At 34.5% G+C, this 23,594-nt stretch overlaps 1 long non-coding RNA gene across 1 annotated transcript in view; it reads right to left on the bottom strand.

The window, feature by feature from the left end:
- Nucleotides 1-971: 971 nt before the first annotated feature.
- LOC140647616 (uncharacterized) overlaps nt 972-23,594 on the bottom strand; it is a 57,574-nt gene continuing 34,951 nt past the window's right edge. Inside the window, exons 2-3 of the long non-coding RNA XR_012040869.1 lie at nt 2,090-2,153; nt 972-1,012 (exon numbers count right to left, since the gene is read on the bottom strand). This is a non-coding gene — a long non-coding RNA (uncharacterized lncRNA). The remainder of the gene's footprint in view (nt 1,013-2,089; nt 2,154-23,594) is intronic.

Below are 23,594 nucleotides of genomic sequence, written 5' to 3' on the forward strand. Positions count from 1 at the left end.
AAGTATTTATATTTGCTTTTCATAAGATACATGTTTTTCAAAGGAAAACACAGAGATATGCAGGAGGGGGAAAACAAGAATCTGCTAAAGAATTCCTTCATGTAAATTATAGCCATAAATACTGTTACTCTGTAAACTGAATCAAATTGTTTAATTTGGCTATAATTTTGAAGATTAAGGAGTTTGCAAGCAGTGATGTGAAGACTTTAAAGTATATCACAAATCTTTCTGTGTACTTTTTAATAGCACATTATTAGCTAGTCTTATCAGAGAATGATGTCAAGGGTGTCTATTATTTATTTTATACAATAATATTAACAAGGGTTTATATTGGATTTATCTGTGTGATATAATCTGATATTATGAAACAAAAGTTAATAGAACACTTATGCTCAGAAACTGAGCCTCTGTCCGGTGTTCTGCAGATGCAATCTGTCCACAGACTCTTGTATATTCACAGGATATTCTTTGTTATTTCAAGTATAATCTGAAAAAAAGGAAAGATCATGAGAAAGCCCCATAAAATTATAGAAATAATCATGAGTTGTGCAAGTTTTGATGTTTTGTCTTAGAATTATTTTGTAGTGATAAAAATTGAGTAATTCAATATAATGTAAACTAAAGAGAGTGATATATGATGATAATAACTATAACACAGTAGGTACAATTTTGTGATAGGACTCATCAATAGTAAACTGCAATATTTTCTCACTTCTTTAAAGCTGCTTTGAGAGGAACGAAGCTTTTGGTGATAAAGCGTAAGAGATGGTGTGTAAGTTGGTACATCCATGAACATTTGCAGTGATAACTTTTAGAACGCAGATCCACAGAAGTCCACCTCTTCACTTTTGAAGACCAAAGCTTTTTAAATGCCTTTCCCCCCTTTTTGTGATGACTTTTGGGTACTCTATGTCCACTTCCATAATAGACTGCTTATATTGACTTTTCATTTTTATTTTATGATGTCTTAACTGCATTACATTTTGTCTTCCTTGAGGCATATGTGGAAAAGCTAAGGAGAGAAAGAGAAAAGGACTGATTAATTATCATAACTCTATTACTCATTCCCTGCCTTCTTAATAGTGGCAGCCTGTATCAAAACATCAAGGGACATCAGTTTGTAACACTGAATTTTTAGTTTTTTTGGTTTTTCTTTTTGTTTTGGTTTGTTTTTTTTCCTCATGGTAGTATTCATTGACTTTGGCAGAGGTTTTGTCGGATGCTCTTCTCCTTCTCCTCCCAAAATCCTGTGCCCATACTCCAAGTTGTCTGCCTGGAAGCCAGACAGTTGTGTTAGTAGTGGTGTGCCTGACTCTGAAAATTTGCATAGGCAAAGTGCCTCAGTGATGGAGCTATACAGCCCCCAGGCTATGGCTAATTTTTTTTCTAACCTGCTTGGAATCTGGGCAGAAGAGTTTAAGGCACCCTCCACCCCCCTCAGGTAGACATGATCCTATGGAAATGAGAGGGTTATTTGGTTAACTGTTACTTTGTCTAGACTTGTAATACAATATCCGACTTGAAATCTAATGCTGATTTTTTGAACATAAAATATGCTTTTGGGCCTCAGGATTATTATTGTTGATTCCTATCAAAAAGTAATGCAATAGAGGATGTCATAACTGTAATACAAACCAGAGAAACTGATGATAGCTGTGCATGCCAAAAAACCCCTCACAGCTACACAAAAAAAGCCAAATTCATAGTTCTTTATGCTGTTGATAGCTCATTTTTGGAAAAAAAAAAAAAAAAGGTTTTTTTTAAACCAAAATAGGGAAGCTTGTTGTTCTTGCTTGTGTGACAAGAAATTGTCACATCAAAGTAAGTATACAAAGTATTGCACTTGGAGCTTTTTGGTACTTCAGTAATTTTGTTTCTTTCAAAATTATTGCATAAACACATGAATGGAAATATTTACAGGGCCAAAGTTTGGTTTAGGTTTTACAGTGTAACAGTGTTCAGTGTGGGGAAGGTATAGCTCTTTCCAGGATCACGGGTCTCTTAAAGAAACAGGTCTTTAAAGAAGAGTGGACAAGCTAGGGAATGGAGGTAATTCAGGATGCTAACTCATGAACAAGTTAAAACTCACCTGTAGACTGGCCCCAGGAGGGAGAGGAGATGTGGAGCAAAGCTGGAACGAAAGGACAGGTAGGCTGGACAAGTTGCAAAAAAAAGTGAGCATATACAAATTGAAAGGCTAGGAATATGCAAGTTACAAACACAAATTCTCTTAACGTTCTTCTTCTCAGCTAGAAGGCAGCAAACCTCTTTAAAAGGTTAAATTCTGTATGCCTAACCTTTACAGGTCATGAAATGACACATTTATTCAAAAGATTGATCAGTCAAAAGGAAAAGAAAGATGTTCTTTGCAGTTGAGTTCATTTGATTTCAGGTCCCAGAAGTGAATTTTTATTATCCCTTTCTCTGGTAATAGAAGAACTTCATAGTACTGTATTTTTGTTCTCATGAAGATATTTATGTACTGTCATCAAACTGAATCTTCTCTTTGATAAAATAAACAAATCAAGGTGCCAGAGTACTCCTTACCAATGATCTTTTTCTCCATCAGTTGTTTACAATACATGGCTCTTTTTTTCTGTAATCCCTCTTTTTTTTTTTCCCCCCCAACTTAATTTTAGAAAACTATAAACAGTGAAACTGTTCGGACTGTCTAAATGTTGTTTCACCAGTGAGATTAGCAGAGATAAAATCCCATCTCTTTGCATTCTTCTTCTACTCCTTGCTATTTCTTTATATAAGTAACCATATATTTTTTGCATTTCCTATCACTGAGGGACAGGAAAGTGTAGAGTTCTTCATCCATTAAGATCTCACATACTTCAAAGGACAATTTCTTTGTCCTTTGGGACAGTTCCCTTGCCTTTTTCCAGTAAATAACCTGGACTTTGCTTAGTACATGCTACAAATCTTACTCAAGGTGGAGGTCTTTGCATTTAGCTGTGCTGAAAAGAAATAACAAGCAAGCATGTAGGTGGAGACAGTAGCCTTAAATATCTTGTGAAGTATACAAGATTTCTGCCTAGCATAACTTTCAAAGTGTATTGAAGCTACATAACATTCCAAAAATTTTGTGATTAATTAATAAGGTTTTTATCAGTGATCCTACTCTCAGACATTTTCTTTAAAAATATCAGTGCTATTAAGAAAAATAGTATTCCATATTTTTAGAAGTAGTAAGATATTTGTTTCTCTTCCACTGCACCGTTTGGATTGTGTCATTAAAGGCCATGTTTTTATGCATGGAAACCAGTGTTATACACATGCAGACTCCCACGCATTTTTGCATTCTCTGTATCACTTCTAAAACTGTATATGGAATGCTTTCTATTGGAAAAAGTTTGCTGTACTCTAGACCTGAAGATTTTGACCTAATTTATGCTCAGAGAAGCTTCTCTTAATAACAGGTTGCAGCAAGGCACTAGAATAAGCACTTGTTGCTCCCGGCTGTCTAGCTAACATAAAAGAAGCAGGTAGCCAGCACCATCTTGCTTAAGCCTCTTTAGTTTACCCCGTGGTCTGACTCTTCCGGGACCTCTGGAAATATACACTGTGCATATACAGAAGTTAATTCAGAAACTAGGTCATAAAACAACTCCACAAGTAACAGTGTGGTCTACCTCACATTATATAATCCTTATATGCTATTTGTCTATATTTACAATAATTGGCAGCCCAGGAAAGTAGTTTGAGTGTTTTAGTTCTCCAGAAGTGAAATCACTAGATTAATGACAGTTTCACCCACAGCTTACCATCCAACTGTTACCTTGTAATCCTTGTAGTTATCTACATGATATTAGGATGAAAAAATGGGCACATAAGCTCTTGCTCAGGTGGCAGGGCAAAGATGAAACTGCCTCTTAATTTGAGTTAGTAGATGAACCTTCCTGTGTATATTCCCGTCTATGGCCCTTAAATTGACTCTAATTGTTATTTATGATTCTATCCTCTTGGGGATTTTGAATTTTTTTTTTTTCTATTTTTGCATATAGTTTTGATCTGTATTTTTATCTTCCACAATTATAATTTTTTTTAATAGGAGATCTATAATCTTGTGTAATACTTAACACAAAGGTTTATTTATTTACATGTTATATATAATTATTCTATTTAATGTTATTTCCTGGAGTCAATATTCTTTTTATAAGCCACCTGCTTCAAATTAGGGTATAGCAATGGTTTATTTATACTGCATCTGATTAAAGTCATTCCACATAAGGAACTTCCACTCATACAGTTACTAAAAAAGGACATCTAAATACTCAGAAGGCAAAATGATAGGGATTTACTCCCATTAAAATAAAAGGAGGGTTCTCGTGGGTAGAAGAGAGGGAGAATTGCCTGTCTTTAAACCTTAAGATAAAACAATCTACTGCCTTCACAAGTACACAGTCCTTTGATTTATCTCAGGTTGTTTTAGTGTTATCTATTTGTGGGAGAACTAGTGTTAAAATTATATTATCCTAGATTTTAAGGGCAGCATATTCTCTCTATTTTTAGAAGTATTTATGACAACAAATCCACATTATCCTAAATTTAATTGATCAAGCTTCTTTAGAATTCCGTCAGGCAGAAAAGACTTCAATGTTGAAAACATTTCTTAGATATAGAATAAATGGGGCTTTTCTGCCCTTTAGTTCTAGACCTATGGATTGATAATGATTGTACATTGTTGTTTTCAAGTAGCATTGATTTATCTTAACAGATTGCAAACATATAGTGAAGAACGAGCAGGCTAATGTGAAATGGTGAAATCCCAAAATGGAATAATTTTAAAAGAGGTCTTCATATATTATACAGAACTTCTTTCAAACTGAGAAAGACATAGTAGGAAGTTCTGAAATGGGTTCAGAACAAAATCCCTTCACCTGTATCCCAGTCTTCACTCCTTCTTGAAATTATTATAATCTAAAATGTAAATTTTTGAAAACTCAGACCATTAAAAAAAATATGCTGGGTTTTGATTTTTTTTTTTCTTTGGGCCTGGACTGCAGAATAATTGAGTTTTGTAGGAGAGGCCACTGGTAAATATAGGGAATTTCATAACCATCTTTAATTTTACAATTTTGCAAATCAAAATAGGCTGCCTAGGAAAGCCTAAATCACTCAAATGAGAATCCATTTTTTTAAATGTATATTTCAACTAAATATGAATACCAAATCTTTAATATAATAATGTGAAAGAATTAAATTCTAACATTATAAGTCTGGCACTGAAATTGCTGAGAAAAAAACATCAATTTCGTTAACTTCTAATGAAAGTAGAGGAGGTTTGATATTTCTTGGAGATGTTCATCATCTTGCAAGATCAACAATGTATAAATAAAGCATAATCAAAGCCTTATATGGCTTTAGAAACATATAAGGCTAGAAACACTAGATATCCAGATCTTATGAAATGTGAAATGTGATGTGAACTTTTGGTGCTTTGATACAACATACAAGATAAGATTTAAGATCTGAGCTCATTTTAAAAGAGCAAATTAATTGTTCTTATTCATGACAATCTCTAAGAAGCATTTCACAAATGGTTTGTCACTTTCCTTGGGGAGTTTTTACATCTGATCTCATTTCTACTAAAGAGATTCTAAATTTAATAATAATGCTAAACTCAATGAAGTATAGTTTCTCTTAAATAATTTAAGCTTTCTGCAATTATATAAATTCAATAAGTCTAATATATAATACCATTGGATAAGGCAAGAGAATAGAATTATAGATGATATGTTTTTTTACTTTAGAAAATTAGCAAGGACTATTTCCTATTCATATGGTGTAACTTTTCATTTAGAATCTGCTAAAATTCTATTCTTCTGAGAGACTAAGCATTAATAAAGTTATATTGTATCTCTAAAGCTAATTAATCATTTTAGTTTCTATATTTATAATCTGAAATAAGAACTTTTTTAAAAAAATATTTCTACAGTAAGTAGCTTACTGAACTTTATTATGGAAAGATGGAAAATAATATTTTTCACAGTTCAATTTTATTTATTCCTTTATTTTCAGTATGATTTATTGAACCAAATGTTTTATATAACACAATTCCCTTTGATTTTTAATATGCTGAAATAGAAAGCAGACCAAACTAATTAAGATTTATTCCTGTACTATAAGAATATAAAGAGACAGTAGCCTGGCATTCAAATAATGTGCATTGCATGGACACAGAAAACATAAACAAATATTTCTAATTTCTACAGCTATTACTATTTTCTTTCTCAGATATATTATAATAAAATTTTCTTCATATATTTTGAATTTTATATATCTACCTCATATTGATAGCAACAATGACCGCACTTCTGAAAAATTAAGAAGAAATTATGATAGTGAGAAGGAAATTAATACCATGTTTTTAAGATAGGGAATGCAAGTAATTTAAGTGTTCTTATATGTTCTCTGTTGGCTACTGCCTCTTATTTGACTATACAGAGTATTAGTTTCCTAACTTTGTGCCTCTTGGTCCCATATTAGCTAGATTCTCAAAGAAGGTATTTTGACATCCTCTTTGTCTTCTTTTTTATATATTCATGCATTTCAGTGCCTTTTTCTGTCATGGCCATCATTGTACTATCTGAGGCCCTTATTAAAAAGTGATTTAAGTAAGATTACAAAGGAAGCAATCTATAGCAGAACTACCAATTGAATCCCAATGTCCTGAAGACTCACAATATCCAATTACAAATCCATCTTTCCTTCAGAACATTTTTATATATAGTTTTATTTAATATCTGATACAAATCATTTACACTGTTTTTCTCACTGATGTTGATGGGTCAATGAGAGGAGAAAGTTTGGGCCTTTCAGAAGAGTTGCTTTATTGATATTGTAACCTATGACAAAACCAACTGTTCTGACGTCTATATGTAACCATTTTTTAGCAGAAGGAAGGTTTGTTATCAGTCAGGTTTTCTGCTTAAAATCTAATGGCAGTATATTTCCTGGTGTACTTGTATATTTTCATTTTGTACAGACCCCTCATTCTGTATCAAAGTTAAAAAAGAGCAAAAGATAAACCTTTCAAGAGACATGCAGTTATAGTAGTCCAGAAATTAAGTGTACAGGAATTTCATTATACAAGAAATGGAAGAAAAAATGGTCTCAGTTAAATCATAACTCTCCCAATGAAATTTAACAGAAGAAACAAGCCAAAGGTAGAATTGCTTCAATGTCTAGTTTCTCAAATGAAAGCACTGTTTCAATTCTATTTATCACAAAGAAGAGAAAATTGAGTTGCTAGAATTGGTTGGAAATGGAAAACTGCATAAAGAAGAAGAAGAGAAGAAGAAGGAAAAAAAGCCAAATTATCTTAGAATTAGAAATTACAGACTGTCTAAACAGTGAGTGCATTTTCTAATCTAGTAATGAGCTTCTGTAGGGTGACATTTATTGCCTTATGCAACACCATATGTTGCATGTAAAAGGGAGTTACTTTCCATCATCTCTCACACTGAAAGTGAAGAAAAGCTCTGTCGATTCAACAGATCTCAGAGCTGTGACAAACCTCCCTGTCTATGTGGGAATGTGTTGGCTGCCCAAATGAATAACTTGAGTGGAATTTTAAAACCAGTTTATAAAGTTTTAAGATAATAAACTTAGAATAATACACAGGGAGGGGAGCTGTTCCTTTTCCAAGCAGGTCTGTATTTGACATCTTTGTCTGGAAGATGTATTACTCATCCATCATAGAGCATTGTCACACTGATGATATATTAGCGTAATACATTATCAGAACAGCATCATTCCTATGATGTATTGATAGCTAGCACAGAGCTAGCTGGTGAGAGTTGGTTATAAAGACTCAGCACTTTTTATAGTATTGAAAAAAGATTTAAACACTTTATTTCAGGAGTTGAACACTAAAGGGAATCTGTGAAAAGGTGATGGTTATTTTAAAATTTGATATGTGGTAATGCACTTCCTGAATTTTAGAAGTATGAATTCTAGTAGTAAAGCCAAGTAAATGTTTGTGGTCAGGCAGAAGAGGTACTTTGCTGAAGATATTGCTTTGTGGGTTGTCAGTGGTAGTGCTCATAATTTGTATCACTAAAACTTAATGTTTTATAAACCTACAGTATATAACACTGAAGTGACTAACTCATTTGACATTCATGTTGTTGCCAGCTTCTAAGCATGGCAACAACATGAAAGGTCACCGTGGTATATTAAAAACAAGAACAAAGTTGTGGGACTTTTTTAGCAGACAGATGTGATTTTTCAGTCTAGATGTAAATAAAGTTTAGTCCTTGCTCTAGCTATTGAGCAGGTCTTTCTCAGTTAGGAGAAATTTCATACCTTTTAGAGTAGAGCCTTTATGAAAATCCATATCTAGCAGTCACTACATTTCTCTGCCACAAAATTTTTAACATGTTCCTTTTGTTATTAAAGCTCTTTTTAAAGTAAGAAAAAGAAAAAGAAAAAAATGAATAGGTGAAATAGAGAAAAACCACCAGAAGGAAAAATGTAAAATATAACCCAGAAAATCATAACTTGGCATAAACTGCATTACTATGACCAAATATATACACCAAAGCTGACAAGGCTGTTCTTAAGGCTGCTCTTTACTTGTCAGCAAAAGTCTTGAGGGTTTTTTTCCTTCCTGTTTCAATGGAAAATTTTATTAAAAAGTACCAGAGATTCATAAAATCAATGAAATTAAAACAATAAAGTCCTTCCCAACAAGATCTGTAAGCTATATATTCTACTGCATATTGATATGAAGGTTTCCCTTTCAAGAGAAGGACAGAAAGAGAAAGAAAAGGAGAGAGAAAAAGAAGGCATCAGAACTACTGAGGTGTCTCTGAGCATTCCCAGATTAAAGCATAATTTTGAACAGTGCTTTGTATAAGAATGGCTAACAGAAGGGGACAGTAAAGTAGAATATCTGAGTTGTTTAAGTTGCTAAAAAGAGATGGGAGAAAGAAAAGAGGCTGGAAAAGTAAAAAGGGACAAAATAAACTTGAAATAATGATCATTTTTTTCTATCCTTTTTTCATAAAAAAAGTGCCTATCAAAAGCCACCATGGATAGCAGGGCATTAAAACACCAATGATTAGTTCCTTCACAAAAGCCCATTTATGTTCCTAATCTCATGAGTCTATTACCGTGTTCTCTCCTGACATTTTGTATCCATCTCATAAATTTATAAAATTTACACCCATAGGGTCTGTAAGGTCCTCTGTATAATATAAACTATATCATTTCACCAAAGGATTCTCTGCTCTTAATTTACGATACTTTGTTTTTGTTTGTCTTTCTGCTCTCCTTTAGGTGGTATATTCTTCCAGCATGGGATGTTTATCTATGCAATGCTTACAGCACTGCAGCACGATCTTTCACTGCTTGAAGGAACTCTTGCAGTAGAAAGCATGAGGTGTTAATTTGGGTAAGCTGAACAATACATGGCCTGAAATTACCATTTCATTATTACCTTGAGGACCAAGATCAAACAAAAAGGCTAAAGTGCAAGGAATACAGATGTCCAGAATGTGGCTTTTTGCTGGGAATTTGTACTGTATGTAGAAAAACATAGTTTTCAGCATAAACGTCATGATACATGCATATTGCAATGTATGCAAAATAGTAAAATTGATGCAAATATATGCAGTTGAAGGGGTAGCGCATTTTGGAGTTGGCACTGCACTCTGTCAATGTCAGTTTTGTGACAACCTTTGATAGTGCATAGGGATTTCTTTAGTCACTTAGAGGTCAAGATAAACTGCTCCTCTCTTTCAGAAAGTACCTTCTGATTGATTGCACTTCAGTGAAAACTGAGCAGTAGAAAGCCTGTGTCTTATATTCGATTCCTTAGGGGACTAGAGGTTCCATAAGAACTTGATAAACTAAGTGCAGTAATATTAAAGTTAACCTAGATATAATTGAGCAAATGAAACAAAGCCTGGTATCTCAGTACCTGTCTTAATTTCTCATTGGTTGGCTAATAACCCTGTCAGTCATTTGTTGGATGAAAATTATGAAGTAGTTTCATAATAAGAACCAGGAATATCAGGAGAAGATTCATTCTTATTTAATAGCATTCTCTATTAGCTCCTTTGGGAAATAAATAGTGTACATAAATATAATAAAAATAATTTCACTATTAAAGGAGACTGCACATTTCTCTTAATTTCTTGATAACTGACCCCAGCATAAATAGCCAAAAGTCTGTGCTTGCTGAAATGAAGTACAAACATAAGCTGAAATTAAGTACAAACATAACAAGAACATATGTATAACAAGAGACATTTTGGATCATATTTGCCATGAGATCTCAACATAAGCCAGAAACAAGTAGAACATGTTCTGGAAAACATCCTTTATCAGGGAAGTTCTTTAAGTACATACAAAAAGTTTTTTAAAATCATTATTATATGGCAATTCAGATGTGTAATGCAGCTTTTGGGTAGTATATATGTATTAGTTTTAAAGGACTCCAAATACAGGTATGCACAATAGCCTGAAACTCAGACTACACTGAAAAGCTAGTATAAAGCTAGACAAATATGTCTACTTGAGCTGCAGTTGTAGTTTTGAACTGTTAGGAGTGCATGACTACAAAATAATGACCGTTATTTCCCAAATTTAATGGGACTTTAGGGGTCTAAAGATGCAAATAGAAAGCTGGTACTTTTCCAAAACAGAAATGTGCAATTCATATTAAATTCAAAAGATGCTAGGAACTACTTGGGGTTCTCTAAAGCATCTGTTTGTATTCCTACATAGCTAAAAAGCTTTGATAAACCTCACCCTAAATCAGTGTAAGAATTTGTGGAATGACCTTGTAAATGCATTTGTTTTTACCCATCACCACTATGATCTGTTCTTATTTAGCAGGATTATTCTCCATGTTTTTGAACATCAGAAACAACAGTGCATTAAAAAAAAATCATTTCTTTAGTGAATTGTAATTTAAAGGCACTTATATAAATTAAGAAAAGACACAAATATTACTGAAGGGAAAAAAATAAAAGTCATGCAGGTAAGCTAAAGTTGTGAGGAAATAGGAATTTGGTTATAATCATATGAAAGAGCACCATTAAAGTCACTACTTTCAGAATGAAATAAATAATCACAAATGCTTGAAAGTAGAGTATGCGTCAGCATTGAACTCTTTGAATCATATTTCTGCTTTCTAAAAGCAACAGTGTCCTGGATGTTCTTTTTCTCGTTAGTAATTTTTTTTTCTTTTTTTTTTTAGATCATGACTTTTTTGCCAAGGACAAGGCATAAAAGGAGGCAGCATGTGTAAAAGATATGACATGTTTTTTTTCTATTTCTGACTGAATTTAAATGAATTTCCAGGCCTGGAAGTTGAATAGCTTTTCTGTAACTCATAGACTGTACTTATAAGGGAGACAATGAGGAAGAATAAATATGGAATTTCTTCCCACTACCATTTAGTTACTTTTTGGAAAAGGCTATCTTAATAACAATGGAGAAGCTACTTCCACAGAATAAGAAACTGAAGTATTGTTCCAAAGTAAAGGCCTGTATTTGATGTTTCTGAGTTTGCAATTCCTTTCCTCTGCAAATACATCTGAGCAAGGAGTAAGATGTTTCGAACACAACATTGGAAAGTCAGAAGCTCACATTATTTGTCCATAGTGAGCTGTCATGAATTATGTTACCTGAAGAAAATAAGTTCTGGAAGAATAACCCACAGCTGAAGTATTCAGTTGACTGACATTTTAAAATTCATTGAAAACAACTATTAACAATGGTACTACTGTGATAGTTCAGCCATGTGGGACAAAGTTTTCCATCCCAGAATGATCAAAATGAAGGATTTAGGTGAACAATTTTTTTAGGATTAGACACTGATAAGGAGCCAAAAATCATACCTGTGTAATATCACTGACTTCAGTAGAGTTAGACCAAACATAAACTTGATATACAGTGTGATAATTACAGAGCATTTTAGCCCTTGCTACAAGACAAAAAATGCCTAAGGACTGGCATCTTCACGAACTTGTGGAGAATGGTAAAAGTAAAAAAGCAGAGAGACATCAAACTGTGTGGCAAAAAGGTAGGGACTCAAGCCATGAGAACAACTTCCAACATTAAACTATAAGCTAGCAATAAGTTTAAATATGATATACAGGATTCTAAGTAATTGTCCACTTGATTACTTCCATTCGCAATTCTTTCTATCCCCAGCCCCTTATCCCCATCCACTGTTCCTCTGAAAGACAGTAAGTTATTAATCTGTTTTTTGGGTTAGCTGCATGTAAATTGCCAGGATTGATGCCACATAGTGTGAGGCACCAAAGGAAGCATTGCTGCTTACAGCAAATTACGAGCCTTTGAGGAGCAACATAAAACAGTTGTGTGACTGCTAGACAGAAGTTGAGACTTCAGAAACTCTGTATTAATTCTTGGTGAGTAAAAGAATATTGTGTTTGGTATAATTATCTGCAAGTAGTGGTTGTTTTCCTACCTTAAGCACATCTCCAAAAAGCCCCAAGGATTTATGTGTTGGAAAGATTTTGATTATGCAGTCTATCATTTAATATAAATTATTTTACAGCGTCAGGTGCTGAACAATAGCATAGGAATGTCTGGGAAAGCTGTGTGGGACTATGGGGACTACAGAGCTGAGAGAAGTTATACTCACATGTGAGAGGTGCCAAAGAAATCTTTTTGTTAAAGAAAGGAGTTAACAGAATTATTCCTCTCCTTTAGATATTTTAGGCAGCATACTAGTCCTGGAGTTTTGATTACTTTTCTTTGTATTGATAGCATGAATATATGTATATTTAGTAATATCACTTGTCTTTTCATGTTCTATTCTTTAGAGAATTTAACCCATACAAATACAGATCGTACATAAAAAGTAACAAAACTTCTGCAAGTACTTTTTGGCCATACTATACCATTATTCTAAAAAAAAGTAAGACCAGTTTATTTCTTTTCTTTCTCTTTCTCTTTTAAAATAGAGGGGAACTTTACTGCAAGAGAAATGGCAGCAATGCTGCAAAATAAAGCAGGCAAACTTCCAGGCAGATCTCTTTGAAGTCAGTGTGAGTTTTACCCGTTGCCTTTGGTAGGATCAGGAATGCTACTCAAAAAAGCTACAGAGGGATGTTCTATGGAGTATTTTAACCAGGAGAGGATTTATACATAAAATCCTTACCCCTTGAGATGAAATTTACCCCATAATTTGGCTGCATCTCTTGCTGGCATTCTGGTGACATGAGATTAACTTTTTAAAATTTTGATATAAAACAAGTATTAGTCCTTCCATATTCCAGATTTGCACAGACTTTGCCAAGTTTCCAAATGTCTTCTTAATTCAGATGTATCTCTTTGATCTGTGTATTTTAAACAAGTCAGTTTCAGTGGAGAGAAGGAGATTCACTTGATGGAAGGAGTAAGATGTTTTTATCATTATTATAACATTTAATGTCATAACAGAAGATCCAGCAACCCCAACATGGAAAAAACTGCAATCAATGAAAGTGGTAGTTGGTAGAAGGTGGGAGAAAAAGCAACAAAAATGGCAATTTATCCATAGTGCAAGACTTCAGATCAGATTCTAGAGACATCTAGAGAAGATTGTTTCGGTAAAAGAAAATGTGAGAGAGAAAACAGAGTCTGATGGCTGGGATATAGAAATGTGCACACTGCTTAAAACTTCCATTTGCACAAGTGAAGAATTGAATAAATCTGTCCCTTAAAAGACAGACTGCTGAGAAACCCTTCACATTTCTGAAAAAGAAACTAAAAATTATTTACTCAAAGCAAAAATGACATAATGTCAGGATTCCTTTTATTTTCTTTTCTTTGACACCCAACTTTTTAATTTAACATGCAAAACATTCCATACAGTTCTACCATTTGGCCAGGCTGAACAGAAGAAGTAGTGCTTCATCACAGGTCAGCTGGTATAGTGGGAAACTCTATAAGCAGTATGGAATCATGCATTTTTGCATTATCTGCAGATGCACCTTCTCTAACTGGATCAATTTGCAATCAGCTATCTCTTATTTAGCATACCCTCAACATCACTATTTGTTAATCTGAGTTTAAACTTTATCTCTCAAGCTTTTCAAGCATATAAGTATGCCATTTAAGATAGTCAATGGAAATTATAGCACATAGACACATCGGTGCACATACCTACAGAAAATCTGAAGGAACCAAAAATCACATCTCTCCTCAAGACTGATAGAGCTGCCCATATTTACTATTATCAATTACAGTAATGCCAAGCTCAACATTAACCTCCCTTTTCATTTCATTACTGATTATCACTAGGGAAATTCTAATTGGACAGTTGTGTGAAACATGGTCTGGTTCCCTTCTGCCAATATAGGAACAAAATTAGCTAAAATCTAGAAAATACTGCTCTGAACTGTTTCTTCAATGGCACAGGCATGTCCTAATGCAATTTTTCATTGCATAATTGTGATTGTTAATTGACAGTAGTTTAATGATGTAAGGATTTTCATGCATAAAATGGACAACAAATACAGGAATATGAACCTGTAATTACTTTTCCATTCTGCACAGTAGAAATGACTGAAATGCATTAATCCTTTTTACTCACTGAAACACAGGAATCAGAGATGGGAAGAGTTTGTCCCAATGTGTTTCAGTGATATGGAGAAAGTGACTGGATAAAACATGGAAAAAACCCCATTACACAAATATTCACTGGTAATTTTAAACAACCTAGATTCAACCACATTCCTTTATGTGTTCATTTTCCACCCAGTTTTGAAGGTGAAGTTCTCCTCTGTACAGAAACCCAAAACAAGATTTATATTTTATTTAAGATTTGCTTAATCTCATATTGAAGGCTTAATTAGAGCCTGTGCTGACCTTCTTCATGGAGAATAAGTTTATCTTTCATGGGCATTATTAATACCATGAATACTTATTTTGAAGCTGCATTGCTCATACACCAGCTAAAAATCTAATGCTGAACTGCTAGCTGACTTACAAAGACTGTTAATTTTGAATTTTATACTTCAGTCGAATTTGAATTGAAACTCTTTTTGTTGCAGAAGTTATTAAATCCCAAAAGCCCACATGACACTTGTCACTAACCTACAACAGCTCACATCTTGAGTGTTCTTACTGAACAGTTTACAAATGCTTGAAGAGAGAATGTGACAATTTGGAATAACAATTACTTTTGAGACTGTTTCAATCTTTGAATGGAATTCAGTGTTAAATACATACTTTTTTCTTGTATGCAACCAAACTAAGCTGTAAAAATATTTTAAAGATGTTGCAGAAAATAAGGCAAATAACATTACATATAAGGATTTTGATTAACGTGTAGAAAGGAAGTAGTACCTCAGAGTTTTCACGGTACCTGTGATATGGCCATAAAGATTTTGCAAGCAATAGTATATGAAGAAATCTTGAAATTCTCTGGCCAGTTGCTACGTGTTTGCTTCTTGAGCTAAAGCATAAAAGACCAGGACATAGATTCGCCTAATGGGTTTCTGTAAGGACAGGATTAATCTCACCCAACTGTAGCCAGCTAAAGAGTAGGTCTCTATTCTAAGGTACCAGTTGGATTCCTTCTCCAGTCAATGAGAGAGCAAGCTATGTATATGTCCTGAGAATGATTAATTCTCTTTAAAGGGGCAGACTAAAACAGGTAGTGTGAACTACCTTCTAGGATGCCTGTACTCATTCTTCTGACTATAGAGGTATTTTAGATAATAACATGGATTAGAAGCCAAATTCTCAATAAAGTAAAAGTTAGATGAGATCTGTTCAGGCATAACTGCCCTGCTGGTTACTCCTGGAACTATTTTAAAGAGTACTTTTGGTTAAGTATTTAATAATGAATCTGAATGGTAACCATAGTAATAACTAAAATGGGTCTGTTGGACAAAAGGATTTTCTTCAAGTGTTGCTTTGGCCTTTGACCTACCAAACAATGTGTTTTCCATCCAATGTAAACAGAGAATGAGGGTTAATTAACATATTGTGCTATTACAGTGCAGTAAATCAAAGAGAACATAGCAAAAAAGGAACTTGAAAAGCACTCTTTTCAAGTGAATTCAATTTTTCAACATTTTCATATCTATAGCATTCATTAATATTATAATTTACTCTTTTTTTACCTTATTTTTAAGCAACACGAAAATAGATCATACTAGTTCTAAAGGAGTCATTATGGTCTCTTGTGTAGATACTCAATTACAGACTTTTAAATATACAAATTATGTAAATGCCTATTTAGGGAGTATTTACAAAATACATTATTGACCCAGTAAGCCATAACAGCTCCAATCTGTCAGAGAAATACATATTTAGGCCCTACTTAAAATGCAAATTATTGGCCCAATAGACCATAACAGCTTCTTCAGAACTGCTACATTCTATCATGGAAATCCATGGTTGGGGACTTGCTGGCTAATGACTTTTGTGTGAAAGCTGCCTTGGAAACTGTCCTTAAGTACACAAATTTCTCACATGGTAGAACATAATGGCTCTTTTTCAACAGTTACTGACTACAGAATAGTATTGGGTTCTATTAGGTAGCTAGTTAGTTGTCAGATCTCAAACAAAAATGCGCAGATGCTATACAAAGATATCCATTGGCTTCAGATCCCCCTCTAATTTTGTTTGAAACAATAGATGCTAATACACAGCAGCTATTTTTCAGAAATGACTATTCATTCCTCATGTGGATTTACAATACCAATTCTAGAATGAAACAACTTTGGTGATAAGGAACATTCTGTGGAAAACTAAGACATAGACCAATAGTCCAAAAGGGTTATTATAAATCCTCATTAAGCAAAGCACTTTGCACATCCTTCAAGAGGAAGGAAGCACATGCATTACTGAAAAGATTGAAATGACATACATTTAAATGTTGTCCATTAAATATTAGTAAAACTGGGACAAACTGAAGTGGACTACTTCTGTTATGTAGCAATCAACTTACCAAAGAGTCTCACTGAAGAGAGTTGCAGAGAAAGCATTAGTCTGCTTGGGCAAAAGTCTCAGAATCTGACTGAGGAGATTGTCAGGAGTTTTATTCCTAGAAAGATATGCCAGTTGTATACCATGGCTCAGTTTTGAGAGTGTACATTTAAAAGAACATCCCCAACCTGAACGGGATTTTATAATCGAATGAGCATTCTGAACTACTCAAGGAGTCGAAATACCTTAGCAACTCTCAGTTCATGGACTTGGAAATTCTCATTAAGAAATGTTGAATAGGGATTTATACTTGTAGAGACCAATTCTAGTTTTTTACAGTTGTTACATGTACAAAGTGTATTCTTTTCAATATTGGAAACAGAATTCTTCTGAGAGTGCATCCATTGTATTTATCGATTCTTTTATATTGTTAGGCTTTGTTTCTTGTGTTTTAATCTTAACAGTGGACAAGTGTCAACAGTTGTAGAAAAAGGGCAAGGGAATGAATAAGTGAGGAATATACTTTTGGCATGAGTTCTTAAAAACTTAATTCTGAGTTTTTTTCCAGTACAATTTAAGGCCATTAATGTCACAAAACAAAAACCTCTCAAATCTGAGAGAACTTTTTTGATGATACAGTTATCAAACAATTTTAGTTTTTTAAATATTATTATTTCTTCTTATTACCTTAATTGTAGTACCTTTGTTCTAAAGGAGGTAAGGAAAGTCTTCACTGTGTAATCATTATGTACCAACATGCTAAATAACTTTATTAACATTTTACTATTTGTATTTATAGTACTTGTCATTACATATGCCCAGGTTATACAGCATCAATAAACAATTTATTTTTTTTTCTTCTGGAAATACATGTGACATGTAACCAGAGATTTTCAGATTTTCATTTATTATAGATTGTTGCTCACAAATTAATAAGAAGTGCATAGTTCATAGGAGGAAAAAAAAACTAATAGCAATGCTTTATGATTTTATAAAAGAGAGGTTCTTTTCGAATTCTCCTTATTTTAAACTGTGATACTATAAGTTAAATAATGCAAAAGCAATATATTTTTGTGTTTCAACCTTTGAAGGAATAAATTAGTTTTTTCTTTACAGTAAGATGCTTTTACACAGGTTTAAGTGGATTTAGATCTTAAAATGGGTATAGATGTAACAATTGAGGGCATTTTATCTATTTTCACTCTGAGCATGCCGAAAGTGAAGTGATGTAAAGAGACCATACTATAATTACAAAGCAGATTTATACTTCAAAAAAGTAAGTCCTACCCATACAAATCATGTACTAACAGAAGAGATAACCTGCCTTTTAAATATATTTTGGGCTTGGTCGGTGAGATAAGATGGAGTCTGCTTTTAAAAGTGTATTCCTAGGCTCTTAACTTCACTTACTTCTTCAAGATCTTCTCCATGATACTGTTTTTTTTCAGAGCTCTGGACAGACAGAAATGTATCCCATATCTGCAATCCTTCTTATAACTGCAGTTGATTATGTACCCAAAGGCCAAATAGTTGAATTGGTGACATTACCTCTAAGTGTGTCAAACAGGACAACAGAGCTAAAGACAACTAACGTTTAACTTCACATATGGGATTGAAAATGCCACCGTGATAGAACACTACACTGGGAAGCAAAGTATTCCTGCAAACTCCCAGGTGAGTATATGAGACCACAAACCACTGCCCTTTATTATCCTGTATCTCCACAGTGTCTGACCTGAGTTACAATCTTGACTCTGAATTCCCTCTCTTTGGATGGTGGCAAAAGCAGAGAACCAGCGGAGGTGTCATTGTGCCTTGCCATTAAACAGGCTGATCATTGTAGGGCAGAGAAGGACAGACACACAGAAAGATGTGCAAAAAGAAAATATAATATTGCCCCGTGGAATTTAAAGTTGTTATTTGAAACAGCCAATGTTTAATCTTCAGGTAGTGTGCTTATCAGTATAAAATTAAAATGACCAAAAAAGAGAAATATCCATGAGTTGTTTTGCTCTCTCAAACCCTTCATGAAGTAGGTTGCTCTCAGTGTCTCATGCTCTGAGTATATATTTTTGAATCTAACAGTGAATGCAGACAGGCACTGGAAACACGGTTGCCTTTTAGAGTGAGATGTAGACAGGGTCTTTATTCAAGTACACAGTTGTCATAAATTGAAAAAGGACGTGTTCAAACTTGATGTAAGGAGAAGCCTTTCACTCTGAAGAGAGCCAGGCAATGAAGCAGACTGACCAGAGAGGCTGTGCAGTCTCCACGCTTGGAGATAGAGACCCAACTGGATAAAAGCCCTGAGCAACCTTGTGTGACCCCACAGCTGAGCTTGCTTTGAGCAGGAAATTGGACACGAGATGTCCTGAGGCCCCTTCCAACCTGAATTACTCAGTGCATGCAAATAATTAAATTAAATCATGTCATTTCAGACTCCAGTTGGAGACTTGGGTACGATGAACAACTAAATACATAACTCGAAGTAATTTTAGTTCCAAATAAGTGTACTGTGACAACTAACGGGCAGGATATTTCATAAAGATTGAAAATTTCCTTATTACTAGGGAAACAAGGAGAAAAACTTTAGTACAGTTATTCTTCAGTTTCAACTGAAGTTAGTAACTAGATACAGAAATTAAAATGGTTGTTTAGTGCAAGAATCCACTTCAGGTCTCTATGTCCCACTAGTAGATCATTAGCTAGTGTCTGTATTCTAGGACCATTACATATATAGTAGCCATGTTACACTAGTCTGTGTTTTAGAGTAGGACATAGAACAGGACTCTATCCACTGCAATATCCTATGCTAGCTGTGGAGATGGCAATCAGATTCACAAACAGGCTTTATTCTTACAAATTTTGCATTTTTTCAGTGACACAAACTTACGCCTAACTACGCTTTTTTATTCTTGCGCATTTCTTTTCATGCTCCATTTCATTTTTCTCCGAGTTTTTTTGGAAGCATCAAATCAAATGGTGTTACTTCTCACTGCTAATTCCCTTCATGCCATTACTCTCTCATCACTCCAGGTTGTTTCCCTTCCCTTTCTGGTTCCTTTTTCATGCCAGCATGATTCCCTTGTCACCAGCTTAAGGGGAAAAATAACTTTTAAGCTATTTCATCCACCCTGTTGCTCAGTGGAGGTAAAATTAACCTATGTGTTAACAGCCTATGTAAGATCCTCCCTCCATCAAAGCTGTAGGGTGTGGTTATGTGAAATCCCACATCTCCTCCAGGGAAGACAAGGAACTTTGATCAGGACTTTTACATCATCTTCTTAAGTTTTAGCTTGCAAGCAAGCTAAGAAAGCAAACAGGTTAAAAGCCTTATGCAGGCAGTCCAAAGGCTTCTTATGTTTCTTCTGTTGAAAGAGCACTCTCTCTAACACGTTAAGATGTTATGTTAAGATGAGAAAAGCTTGTTTTCAATTGATACTTCTGTTCTACCTGACATGAACCAGAGAGAGCTGACAGCTACTATATGCAGTTTTCAGTACACCCCTGCACCGCAACATTTAAAGAAATTTTACCAGACCTGGTAGACAGCTAAAATATCCGTGAATGACTATAACAACTACTCCCTGCAAGGTATTTGGTGAGGTTGAATTTTATCTCCAAACTCTTGTAAACCCAGTTCAGGTTTTGGGAAGCAAATTGTACAAAAAAGTTATATTGTATGTAGATTCCTTAATCATCTCACAGCACTCAATGGAGATAAAATAAAAAATATTATCAATTTATTTCTTAGTGTTCTGTGTTCTAAACAAAAAGAAGAGATGTGCAGACTTTAAAAAAAAAAAAAAATTAAATCCAGGCACGAATTCAAAGTATAGTACTTATTCCTGAATAGTGTCTCATCTGAAAGCACCTTCTTCCTAAGGATTAAGTAAAAAGGTCAAGACAGACTTGCTCTAGGAAAAGAAATCCTGACTGAATTATATATAGTCAGAAATAACTCCATATATAAATATTTGCCTTTCAAGTGTAATCACAAAGTTTCATAAATATATTTTGTGACCAAGGAAATGCTGCTCTTTTTAAAGATTTTTTTAATTACACTTAAATGTACACTTAATTACACTTTTTTCTAGCATGAACAAAAGGGAATTCATACTTTTGATACTTATTTTATATTCAATTAGCATAATATTTACATTTGAAAATTATGGCCTCAGATGCACTGAGAATCACAGAGATGAGGGGATTTTTTTAAGGTGAAATACACAAATGTAGGCAAAAGCGTGAGTATTCATAATAGAAAACATCATATGCATTATACTTTCAGATAGCCTTTTTTCCTCTAGATGTAGCATTTCCTAAGAAATGTTATTACTATGCTGTCATTATTATTAACTTCCAAGCACAGAAGCTGGTGAGATTGGACGTGTTTATGACCTTATGTATTGCTTCTGTTAATATTAGTAGGGTCTTTTTGTTTTCAAAAGGAGTTGATCAGACCCTATGACTGAAAAAAAATGGCATATCCTAGTATTAAGAAGCTGCAAACACCCATTCTGTCCCCAGATCCTGGACTTATGCAAATGTGTCTACCAAAACCTGCATTTGTCAGAGTTCTACTATGCAAGAAATTCTCCACTGTGTGATTGCAACCAGACTGCAGCCTGAGAGGCATCAACAAACCAGAAAGTCACTAGGGAATTTATATGTCTCCTTAAATACGCTTATGTGTGAACAACAAGAATTCACCCTTTGAAGCGTGCAGTGCTACAAAGCACTCAGAGCTTTTTAGGTTCAGCCTCTAACTTAAAAGCCAGGTTTGGGGAAAGATATAGCTCACAAGATACGGTGGACAAATGATATTGCCTAATCTATTTTAATATAGCTGCTTATTTTGATCAGAGTTGCTAATCATGTTTTATAAATTTTAGTGCTAACTAGAAAGCTGTGAAGCCAGAAAAATCATTTTAGAGCTAGTGAAAGAAGTCTGGAAAAAAACACAGGATTCATCTATTTAAATGCAACTCATCTACTTGTTTTTCTAAAGCCGCAGGGGACACAAAAGAAATTCCTTTTGGATATCAAAAGCAAGTATTTATACCCAGTGTCTAAAAGACTCAATTGAATGAGTTATCTCAAGGCTAAACTTGTAAGATTAAAGGAACATTGTCAATTTGAATTTTTAATGGACTATTTTCTTTATAATCCTGTTTCTGATAGACCACCTTTTAAGTAGTCTGCCCTATTGGTATTTTAAATCCTTAAATATGTTATAAAGGATCTCCTACTTAACAGCTGATATTTACAGGACCTTTTCAGTGAGCATAAAACAGATAGACTAGAGGCTTCGTGTGAGGTCATTGGAAAGATCTCAAAAAAACCTTAAGTCATACTCTAGCAACTGATACAATGAAAACGATTATATTCAAATGCTTTCAAATGTGCAGAGAAAAAAATGGAAACATCTTTAAAAAAATATTTCCCCTGTTATAAAATGTTTAACTACTATGTATAAAAAGAATTTCAGAAAATGTAAAAATTGCAGCCCAAAACTCATTCTTATTTACAAGTAAAGGATTCTCATTTCTTAGTTTTAAGAGCTATTCCCCTCAAGAGTGTTGAAATTGTAAAATTTGATATGCATTTTCTTTCTTCTTTTTAAGGAACTCTTCTTCCTAGATGAATCACGCTTGCACTATTTTTGATCTGAAAAAAGGATCAGAAAGTGATATTAGCTGTCACAGAACACAAAAGACCACCTGACTGACACTGACTTTTATTGTTGGTGGCATCCCTCCTTTTCAAAAATGCCCAGTTTACTGTGGTTTCTGGAAGACATGATAAAAATAAATCCAGGAATTGTGTTATCTTGCCAAAATATATTGTGCAAGACGGATCTATTCAAGTTTTTGGAGATCTTTAGATCTCGGTAGTTTTACCTAGCTTCCTGCTCATCTTGTTGGAAATGGAATAATGAAGCTCCTGGCTAGTGCCCTTTAGTCTGCAATCCAGGTGGATATAGGACAATTTTAGTGAGCCAGTCCCTTGCCAAGGATCTGACATGGGAAGATAAAGGAAATGGTTTTCCTTTCCTGAGGAGTGTGAAGGAGTGAGGAGCTGTGAGCTCTTTAAGGACATTATTCTTGGAGCACAAGATCTTTTGATTCCCTTGTGTAAGAAATCAGGCAAGAAAGGCAGGAGACCAGCTTAGTAAGGACTTCCTGGTCAACCTAAAGTGTAAGACGGAAATGCACAGGCAGTGGAACCAGGGATGCATATCCTGGAAAGAATATAGGGATGCTGCCCAGATGTGTAGGGATGGCGTCAGGAAAGCTAAGGCACAGTAGGAACTGAATTTGGGAAAGGATGCAAAGAATAATAAGGGTTTTATGGGTATGTTGGCCAGAAAAGGAAGATTAAAGAAAATGGACTCCCCGTGGTAAATAAGATGGAAGAGCTGGTGACAACCAGCATGGAGAAGGCAGAGGTACTCAACAACTTTTTTGCTTCAATTTTAAAAGGTAATCTCTCTTCCGACATCTTTCAAGACCCTGAACCTCAGGGCAGGGGCTGGGGGAATGAAGTCCCTCCCATCATAGGAGAAGATCAGGTTTGAGACCACCTGGGGACCCAATGAGATGCATCCCAGGGTCTTGAGGGAATTGGCTGGTGTAGTTCTCAAGCCACTCTCCATCTTATTTGAAAAGTCATGGCAG

Source organism: Ciconia boyciana, chromosome 2 (genome assembly GCF_034638445.1).
Source record: "Ciconia boyciana chromosome 2, ASM3463844v1, whole genome shotgun sequence".
Taxonomy (NCBI): Eukaryota; Metazoa; Chordata; class Aves; order Ciconiiformes; family Ciconiidae; genus Ciconia; species Ciconia boyciana.